This window comes from Quercus lobata, chromosome 5 (genome assembly GCF_001633185.2).
Source record: "Quercus lobata isolate SW786 chromosome 5, ValleyOak3.0 Primary Assembly, whole genome shotgun sequence".
NCBI classification, from domain to species: domain Eukaryota; kingdom Viridiplantae; phylum Streptophyta; class Magnoliopsida; order Fagales; family Fagaceae; genus Quercus; species Quercus lobata.
Window position 1 is genome coordinate 32,323,642 of NC_044908.1, and position 10,966 is coordinate 32,334,607.

Below are 10,966 nucleotides of genomic sequence, written 5' to 3' on the forward strand. Positions count from 1 at the left end.
GGATGATACTACAAGAGCAACATGGTTATTTTTAATGAAGTCTAAATCTGAAGTTAGGCAATTATTCTCTTCTTTCTATACTATGGTTCATACCCAATTTGGCCTTAAAATCAAAGCTATTAAAATTGATAATGCTAAAGAGTTTGACATGTTTGATTTTTTCAATTCTCATGGAATTATTCATCAACATAGTTGTGTTTACACTCCACAACAAAATCTGTTGTGGAGAGGAAACATCAGTACCTTCTTTACATAGCTAGAGTCTTACAAATTCAATCCCAACTTCCTATTAAGTTTTGGGGTGATTGTGTGTTACATGCTGCCTATCTCATTAACAGGCTTCCATCTCCTTTATTACATGATAAAACACCTTTTGAACTTCTTTTCCACAAGATACCAGATTATTCTCATCTCAAAGTTTTTGGTTGCTTATGTTTTGCCTCTAATATTTCTCAAACCAGAACCAAATTTTCTCCAAGGGCAAGGAAGTGTGTTTTTCTTGGCTTTCCCTTCAATGTTAAAGGATATAAGGTCTTTGATATTGAATCTCACACTGTCTTTGTTTCTAGGGATGTCATATTTCATGAAAATGTCTTCCCATTTATTTTTAATTCTTGTGGTTCTGTTCAGCATCCTTTTTCCTTACCTTTGTCTTGTGTTCCTGCTGTTAATCCTCTTTTTGATCCTATAATTCAGTCTAAACTCACTTCTGATATACTTCATGATTCCATCATTCATATCCATCATTCTCTTGATGATGATTTACTTGATGAAGTTCTAGCTAAGCCTCCTGATCCTATTGTTGATCCTATCCCCCTTAGAAGGTCTTCTAGAGTAGTCAAACAACCTTCCTACTTACAAACTTACCACTGCAACCAGGTATCTGCTGTTCTTTCTGCCTCTCCTTCCCAATCAGGTACTTCTCATCCACTTTCTTCCCATCTTTCTTATCATCACCTCTCTCCTTCTTACAAGTCTTTCTATTGTTCCATATCTTCCCTTGTTGAGCCTACTTATTATTACCAAGCTGCTTCTGATCCCAAATGGCAAGAGGCCATGACTGCTGAGATAACTACCCTTGAGGCCAATCATACATGGACCTTGACCCCCCTGCCTACTGGTAAGAAGCCTATTGGGTGTAAATGGGTGTATTAAATCAAGTTTAAGGCTGATGGTTCAGTTGAGAGGTACAAGGCAAGGCTGGTTGCTAAAGGCTTTACACAGAAAGTGGGTGTGGACTATTTTGAGACTTTTTCCCCTGTGGCAAAAATGGTTTCTGTCAAAGTACACCTTGTTTTGGCTACAATTCAGGGTTGGTTTCTTAGTCAATTGGATGTGAATAGTGCATTTCTTCATGGTGATTTGGATGAGGAAGTTTATATGGCTCTTCCACAAGGGTTTCATAGCCAGGGGGAGGTAGTTTGTAAGTTGAATAAGTCCTTATATGGACTTGAACAAGCTTCTAGGCAATGGTTTGCCAAGTTTTCTGGCACTTTGCTTCAGCTTGGCTTTATTCAGTCCAAAGCTGATTATTCTTTGTTTATTATAAGGCAAGGTGATGTTTTCATGGTTCTTTTGGTGTATGTGGATGATATTTTAATAGCTTGTAATGATGAGACTGAGATAGACAGATTCAAGGTTCTGCTGGATGACAAGTTCAAGCTCAAGGACTTAGGTGACTTGAAGTATTTTCTTGGACTGGAGGTTGCTAGATCAGACAAAGGAATTGCTCTTTGTCAGAGAAAGTATGCTCTTGAGGTACTTAATGATGCTGGTATGCTAGGATGTATGCCAGCTGAGACCCCTACGGAACAAAGTCTCAAATTAAGTCAATTGGAAGGAGAAGAGCTTAAAGATCCCAGCAGCTACAGAAGGTTAATAGACAGGTTATTGTATCTGACAATCACAAGGACAAATATCACTTTTGTTGTTCATAAGCTCAGCCAATACATGTCTAAACCGAGAAAGCCACATTTGGATGCAGCATATAGAATCTTACAATATTTGAAAAATGAACAAGGAAAGGGTCTCGTGTTCTCTTCTAAGACAGATTTACACTTGAAGGGGTTTGCAGATGCTGATTGGGCTTCATGTTGTGACACAAGGAAGTCTGTAACAAGTTATAGTATCTTCATTGGAGATTCCTTGGTGTCTTGGAAGTCGAAGAAGCAGTCCACAGTTTCAAGGTCTTTAGCAAAAGTTGAGTACAGAGCTATGGCAGTTGCAACATGTGAAATTGTATGGATTTTATACTTTCTCAAAGACATTGGAGTTAAATAAGATAAATAGGCATTGTTGTTTTGTGATAGTCAGGCAGCATTGCACATTGGTTCAATCTTGTTTTCCACAAAAGGACAAAGCATATTAAAATAGTTTGTCATGTGGTTAGGGACAAGGTTTTGGAAAGGGTTATCAAGCTTAATCATGTGAGGACTCATTGTCAATTAGCAGACATGCTTACCAAAGCATTGGGTTACAATCAATTTTCTAATCTTGTTGGCAAGATGGGAATGATGAATATACACACACCAACTGCTCTTGAGGGGGAGTATCAGAGTGTAAGTGAAAGTGTTGATCACAAGGAAGTAGCAAGAGTAGAGTGTGTGAACAGTGGAGCTTGATTAGAATAATAAGCATTGCATAAACGACATTGGTAGCTTCTGTATTGTAGTATTATAAGCAACGACCTGTAGTTTAGCATTTGATTTAATTGTGTAAGTGATTACATGTGGGAGTGTTAATTATTTCTATATACTCACATGTAAGAGTTAGTTTCAGGTCTCTTAGTAGTTGTTACTTAGGCTAGTTTCTGATCCCTATTGTATATAAAGTAGGGGTGGCAAAATAAGCCCAAACCCATTTGCCCACCCAAACCCATCCACTTTAATTGAACCCAGGCCTACCCAATTATTAGTTAGGTTAAATGGGCATCAACCTAATTAGACCCAATGATTATTGGGTTTTAACTAAAAACCCATTGGGCCACATTTAACCCAAAAATAATATACCCAAATTCAACCCAACCCTTCCCAATTAAAAAAAAAAAAAAAACCTCAGACTTTTCAGTGTTTCAATGTTTCATTTTCCCTCACTTTTCTTCGTCAAATTCTCTCCGGCGGCGATCTCCGGTAGAGTCGGAGCCCCCGGTTTCAGTCTCAGTAGCTGCCACCATTGTTGTTCGCTACTCCATTCTCGTCGGCTCAGGGAACTGCGGCTATAGAGACGGCGAGTGAGGAACAATGAGTTGATAGCAACGCGAAGAGCCAAGTCAATCTGGACAGAGACCGAGTCATCATGCCTTGGTCATAGGACTTCAATGCTTGGTACCTGGATGTCATTGCCAACGCTGAGGTTGCTGACTATGGTCCTGTGCGTGACACCATTGTTATTCATAGTGAAATTTTAGAAAACTATTTCTTTGATTTTTGGATTCATAGTGAAATTTTTTTTGGGGGTTTTGTTATTATTTTACCAAATAGTTTGACTACACTAGAGAGATAGCTCTCTCTCTCTCTTTTCATTTTCCTTCATCGTCCTTGAAGAATTTCTATTTGTTTCAAGGACAGTTGCTTTTGAAATTTCAGAAAAGTTTTGAGCTTGAAATGACATTTCTTCATATTTGTTGCATTGTTTGGTTGCCAAGAAAGTGAGAGAAAATAGAAAAGAAAAGAAAATATTTTTTATTTAGATTTTTAATATAATTACTGATGTGGATGTGCTTATGTGGAATTTTTTAATCCCAAGAATGGAGACTAGAGAGAGTGGAAAAGGGAATCCAAGAAAGTGTTGGAGTTTTTCACTTTAGGAGCATTTTGGTAATTTTGATAATTGGGTGGGTTGGGGTTCACCCATAATAATTGGGTTGGATTTGGGTTAGAAGCAATTAGTTAAATGGGTTTTAATTGGGTAAATGAGTTTTATATACCCAACCTAATTATGCCCACCCCAAACCCACTCAAACCCGCCCATTTGACACCCTTAAGAGCATCCATAGCTACTATTGTAAAAATTATGCCATTTTACCACATCATTTTACAATATCCCATTTATCAGATATTCTATATTTTTACCACTTCATTTAAATATTATTTCTTAACTCTTTTAAATTCTTATTTTAAAACTTGGGGACTGTAGCCATAGATGGGGACTGGGGACTGTAGCCATAGATGTCAAGATGCCCGTATCAAATGCCACAGATGTCACAAATTTAAAAACTCAGAACCTAGGGACTGAGGAGAAAGAGGAATAAAAAAATAATAAAACCATATCCCACATATGTCCGTACCGTGCCAAATATATGAGAATACTGTAGCATGTTGTAATAATTATGAGATTTGGAACATCTGATATTTGGTGTTTTTTGGTGTTTGGTGTGCCAAATGTGTCAAATATTTGGCATTTGGCACATTTAGCACATCTAGTGTGGGTGCTCTAAGCATCCACAACCGGTTTTCATATCTCATCTTATTTTATCATTCTAAAAAGCTACTTTATCAATTATACCATACCATTTTATAATACACCCAGTATCTCAACTTTTATTTTCCTATTCTACTCATTAAAATTATATTTCTACACAATAAAATACACTTTATCATTAAAATAATGTTTTCCTATTCTACTTTATCATTAAAATATATATTTTTTGGATGGCATAGCGCTACAGTGCAATCTCACATATGAGATCGCACTGTAGCACTATGTCAAAAAAATTTGGCCAGTCCTAGGTATAGCCATCCAGTCAGTGCCGGCTCAAGGCCTAGGCAACTTAGGCCTAGGCCGAAGGCCCCACAACAAATAAAAAATTTCCTTACTAAAAAAAAGGCTCATCTCCCTTAGTAAAAGACCCAAAATTTTATAAAAATATAACATTTTTTTAAATAATTGGTACTTTTTTTTAAGAGTGATGCTAAAGATACCACAAATTTTACTATAGATTTAACTGACATATCACCGATCACATAAAAAACTAATTCAAACACAAATAAATTAAGTTGTTGAAATTCATCAATTACAGTTATAATCACATTTATTGTGAACATTTTGTAGTATTTTTAGTATTTTTCCTTTTCATTTCTAACAAGGCTTTTAAAATAGGAGACCAATAAAAATTTAACCCAACTGAAACCCTAAGATGTTTCAAATAAAATGCTGCAAATGTGATAAATCATCAATGATGACTAATCTCCTATTAAGCCACACACCAAATAATATCTACTATCCCTTTCTCTTAAAAAGAATATATAAAATTAAAATTTAGATTACAATTGTACTTAACTATGCATAATCATATATTCAAGTTAAAGTAAGTTCCTTCTGATTCAACTATAATATTCAATCTTCTATATGAAATTAACCTTAGTTTAGCTAGTATTATTCATCAATTGTTGTATTTACATCAAATTAGTCTTAATTTAATTAGTATTATATAATTTTATTTAATTAATGTTTACATATAAAAAGGCTCCATATAAATTTTTTGCCTTAGGCTCCAAATTTTGTTGGGCTGGCCCTGCATCCAGTTGGTGGAGTAATTTGGGCCCAAATGCCAAATGCACTTCACATTTTGGCATTTGAGAAGCCCACTGATGCTCTAATATAAAGGGAAAAATGGCCCATTACCGTTAATTTTGGAAATATTTTGCTCAGAAACACTGTTTCCGAACAATATAGCAATCTACCACTTTTTCTGGTACTTGAGCTTGGTGAGCTCGAGTACCATATTTTTTTAATCCACCGTGGCATGTGGTTAGTGAGGTACTCAGCAAATAAAAAAACAGGCTTCAGCAAATAAAAACACCATTTTTCTCACTCTCACTTACACCTAAACATACAAACCCTAAACCCTCACACCATCGGCGGCAGAAAACCCGTCGGCGCCAGAAGACTCTCGTAGCAGGCGACCTCTCAGCTCTCTCACTATCTTAAGAGACTGAAACGACGTCGTTGTGATCGCTTTCGCTTTCGCTTTCAAGTATTTTTACTTTCAGAGAAGGATGGACTTTCCCAAGAAAAATTTCGTTTAATGGTCATGAATGTGTCATGCCTCCTCCAAATGAATACTCTAGGCTCCCTAACAGTGGTCATAGTGTCACAGAAAAGCCTTGCCTAATTTTCTTCTCTTTGTTTTTGCTTATAGTAGTGGTGCTTTGAACAATAGGTGTCTTGCATTAGAGATTACGACTTATAATTATAAATATATATATTCATTTCCTAATGTTTCGCTATAGCTCATAATTTTGAAACCAAAAATCTACGATCAAGTATACCCAATGCTCCAATCTGGCTCTAGAGAATGGTTCTGTAACTACAAAATAACATTTACAGCATCTCCTCTACAAATACCCACAAAGACCCACAAATACCCAATGCTCAAACAAATATTGAGATAAGGAGACATACCTGGTGAATCCAAATTGAAGATGCAGACCGACAGTGAGAGTGAGAGCGAGCGCGAGACTGAGAGGGAGACCGAGACTGAGAGGGAGACCGCGAGTGAGACAAAGAGCGAGAAGGAGACTGAGAATGAGAGCGAGCGTGAGACTGAGAGGGAGATTGAGAGCGTGAGGAAGATGATAGCGAGATTGAGAGGGAGATTGAAAAAGTGATAGCGAGATTGAGAGGGAGATTGGGAAAGTGATAGTTGAGATTGAGAGAGAGATAGCGAGATTGAGAGGCAGATTGAGAAAGTTTAAGTTTTAAGTGTGGGTAATGGAAGTTCAAAAACGTGTAAAAACACCTTTGAACGTTTAGACTCCCAAATTACAACTTAATCAATTCAAGCAATATGTCAAACAACTAGTGTGCGGAAACTTAACATATGCTATCATACGAAATTGATTAAAAACTATCTAAGCCATAACAGATTAAAATCCACAGCAGATAAATAAAAGGCAAAGATAGAGAGGAAGGAAGATACAAACACAAAGACAACACGCGATGTGTTATCGAAGAGGAAACCGAAGCCCTCGGCGTAAAACCTCTCCGCCGCCCTCCAAGCGGTAATCAATCCACTAGAAAATACAGTTGGGATACAAGGACAGCAATAGACCCTCCAAGCCTAATCTACCCAGTGCACCTAAGCCCTCCAAGCTTCTTGCTCCAACGAGGTTGTGCCGAACCTTTTTCTTTTCTAGCTTCCCGGATTCCGCTACTAGATCGTAGCATCAACCAATGAAGATTGGTTCCTTCCTAACTGCTTCCCAGAAATCCAAACAGCAGTCTCACAATGATGATGATGGTGAGAACCTGGTTTGGTATAATGCCTCTCAAGGATTTGACAATGGAGAGGAAGAGAGTTGAGGAATTTTGAAGAGATTCTAAGGTAGAGATTGTGGGTAAAACAATCTGGTTTTTCTTTAGGGTTTCTCTCTCAAAATTCTCTCTGGAAGCTCTCTTTCAATCGTGGGTAATAGGGGTATTTATACTGGAGTGGAGAGGAATGTGAAACGTCAGGTTTTTACAAAACAGGGGTGGCTCGCGGCTTGACCAAGTCGCGAGTTCCAGTCGCGAGATAACCGTATGGCCAGTTGTCCTGTTTTGTCCTGTAGTGCTCCAGCTAGCATGACTGTTCATCTTCCAGCATGCTTGGCACGTGTGCTGCTTCTGGCGGCTTGTAGCCGCGAGTCACCCGCGAGTCCCAGCCGCGAGTCTCTGTTTTCTTGCACACTCTTGAGCAAACTTCACTCTATCTCACTCACTACCCTTACATCAAACCCACCTAAATACAGGGTTACTAAATGCTGAATTACAAGCAAATTTGGCACGGAATAAAGCCAATTAGATGGTTGAATAAATTCAATCTTACAATCTCCCCCTTTGGCTATTCCGTGACAAAACCCTAAAACAGACTCTAGACTTAACATGTGAGTTGGGAACAGTTGAACAAAACTCACTCACACCTAACTCTAGAAGCTGTGAAGTACTTGAATCATATGAACATAATACTCCTGAAACACAACAATACACCATGATTATTGTAAGCAGAAAATTATAAAATGCATATGAAACAGGCAATATGTGATCAAGCAAAGATGGAGTTATGAAACAAACCATGGCTTGATCAACCAAGTGAACACCACAAGGTGGTGATCACAGTGCTCATTCACACTTGGAATGAACACAAGGACATACAAGTTAACAAGCACAAGGCAAGACACTTGTATGTTCAACACTCAACCAATGCATAATACACAAGGTATATGCATCTAGGAACAATCCTACAAGGGCATAAGAGTGACAGTACATAAACCAAAATGCAGAACATTTAGATTAAAGTACTGATTTCAACATAGCATAAAGGCTGCATTAAGCAAGGTACATACCATAAAGCCTACAAACTATGCTTAAAACATAAACCCTAAAAGCTTACAAAAGCACATGGGTACAAAGTGAAAAACATCCTGAATAACATCATTCAAAATATATTAAAGTTAAAACCAAGAGTATAGGATAAAGAGTTAGAAACAATACACCAAAAACATAGTGTACCAAACCCATAAAAACACTAAGAGTACTCAAAACATAAACATATATAAACAAAGTCTTAGAGTTTGACAACTCCTCCTCAACACATTACTCCCCCTTAAGAGCTGCTTTTCTGCTTCTCAATCAATCATTAATGACATTATCAACAGAAACATCTCCCCCTTTTTTACAGGAATGGCCAAAGGGTCAGTGTTCAGGCTGAGTGGTGAAGCTGTCAAGTTTTGCAGACAAAACATCAATCTGATCTTGCATAGCTCTCATCCTCTCAGAGTGCTCAGTCTGGACTTCTCTGATCCTATCAAGTCTTTCCAGAATGATTTGGAAAGCATCTGGAGGTGTATCTGAAGAAGTGGATGCTCTAGGTCTTTTGCCACTCCTCCTAGGTGTTGAGGTTGATGCATGCCCTGCTGCCTCTGCTTCAGTCTCCATTGGGACACCTTCTCCTTCATCACCTTCATCTTCTCACCAGTAAGGTTAGCTACAACTGGATCTTTGGCCTTTACAAACTTCACTTCTTTAGTGACATTTCAAGACGAACTACCTCCTCCGGTATATCCCAATCCGGATTTGTCTGAAAAGCTCTTTTGAGATGAGATAACATCATCTAGCTTCTTGGTGGTGACCCTCTCTACTTTAGCATTTGCTTGCACAACCTCACTCTCAAGAAATCTTACTTTTGTGTAAGTTTCGGACAACTCACTATTCAGTGTTTCTATCTCACATTTGGCCTCCCTGTATCGGATTAGGAGACCTTTGTAGTCCTCCTCAGCCTTCTTCATTTTTCTCACAGCAGCCTTGGCCACCCTTGTGTACTCCCCTGACTTCTCCAAGAGTGAGTTGTAATTCTCCTGAAGATTTGCTGTGCTTCTATCTTCTTCAGCATCTGATTCTTCAACAATTCCTAGTGATTCATCATCACTATGTTCTCCAAGGTCTCGTACAAGCAGATTCAACTCATCTGAAGACTCAACATGAGCAATAATCATAAAAGCCGAATAGTTTCCCTCTCCATCACAGCTCTCTTCAGATTCTGAGTCAGACGAATCCGAGTCACTCAAGGTCGTGGCATACACTTTACCTTTCGATTTCAAATAATTCGGACATTCCTTCTTAAAGTGTCCATGCCCGTTACATTCGAAACAAGTGACACCTTGTGTAGGTTGGGATTCTTTTCCATCTTTCCTTTTGAATTCCCTTTTCTCCCTTCCAGAACTTTGAAATTTTCTTTTATCATCAAATTTGCCATTATTTTTGAATTTCAAAAACTTTTCGAAATTTTTGACAAGGTATGCAACATCTTTGTCAACCACATCTTCTCCCGATGAGTCTTGATCTTCCACCTTCTCATTAATGGTCTTTAGAGCAAGAGATTTACTCTTCCGTTGATTGGGCAGCGACATCTCATAAGTCTGCAGAGAACCAACCAGCTCTTGCACTTTGATGTCATTGAGGTCCTTGCTCTCTTCAATTGCTGTCACTTTAGCTCGAAAACTTTCCGGCAATGATCGAAGGATCTTCCTTACAATCTTCGAGTCCTCCGTTTTCTCCCCCAAGTTGAACTTGCTGACAACCACTTCATTTAACTTCCCATAGAAAGAGTCAAAAGACTCATCCTCACTCATTTTGAGCTCCTCAAACCGAGTGGTCAACATTTGTAACTTGGTGTCTTTCACTTTCTTTGTGCCTTCATAGGTAGTTTCCAAAATCTCCCATGCTTCTTTGGCCACGGTAATATGAGAAATCCTGTGAAATTCATCTGGAGACACACCACAGAAAATAGCATTGAGTGCTTTACTGTTAGCATTAGATGCAGCAAGTGTTGCCTTATCCCATGTGGATTTGGCTGCTTCTGGTTTGGTCTAACCAATCTCAACAGCATCCCAAACTGATTCATCAATAGAACACAGAAAAGCTCTCATGCGAACCTTCCAAAAAGCATAATTACTACCATCAAAATATGGAGGTGCATTTAGGGATTGAGACCTATCCATCTCAAAAGGGAGTCAAGGATCACACAATAGTAATGAAACCAATAGCAGTGTACCCGCTCTGATACCAATTGAAAGTTCAAAAACGTGTAAAAACACCTTTGAACGTTTAGACCCCCAAATTACAACTTAATCAATTCAAGCAATATGTCAAACAACTAGTGTGCGGAAACTTAACATATGCTATCATACGAAATTGATTAAAAACTATCTAAGCCATAACAGATTAAAATCCACAGCAGATAAATAAAAGGCAAAGATAGAGAGGAAGGAAGATGCAAACACAAAGACAACACGCGATGTGTTATCGAAGAGGAAACCGAAGCCCTCGGTGTAAAACCTCTCCACCGCCCTCCAAGCGGTAATCAATCCACTAGAAAATACAGTTGGGATACAAGGACAGCAATAGACCCTCCAAGCCTAATCTACCCAGTGCACCTAAGCCCTCCAAGCTTCTTGCTCCAACGAGGTTGTGCCGAACCTTTTTCTTT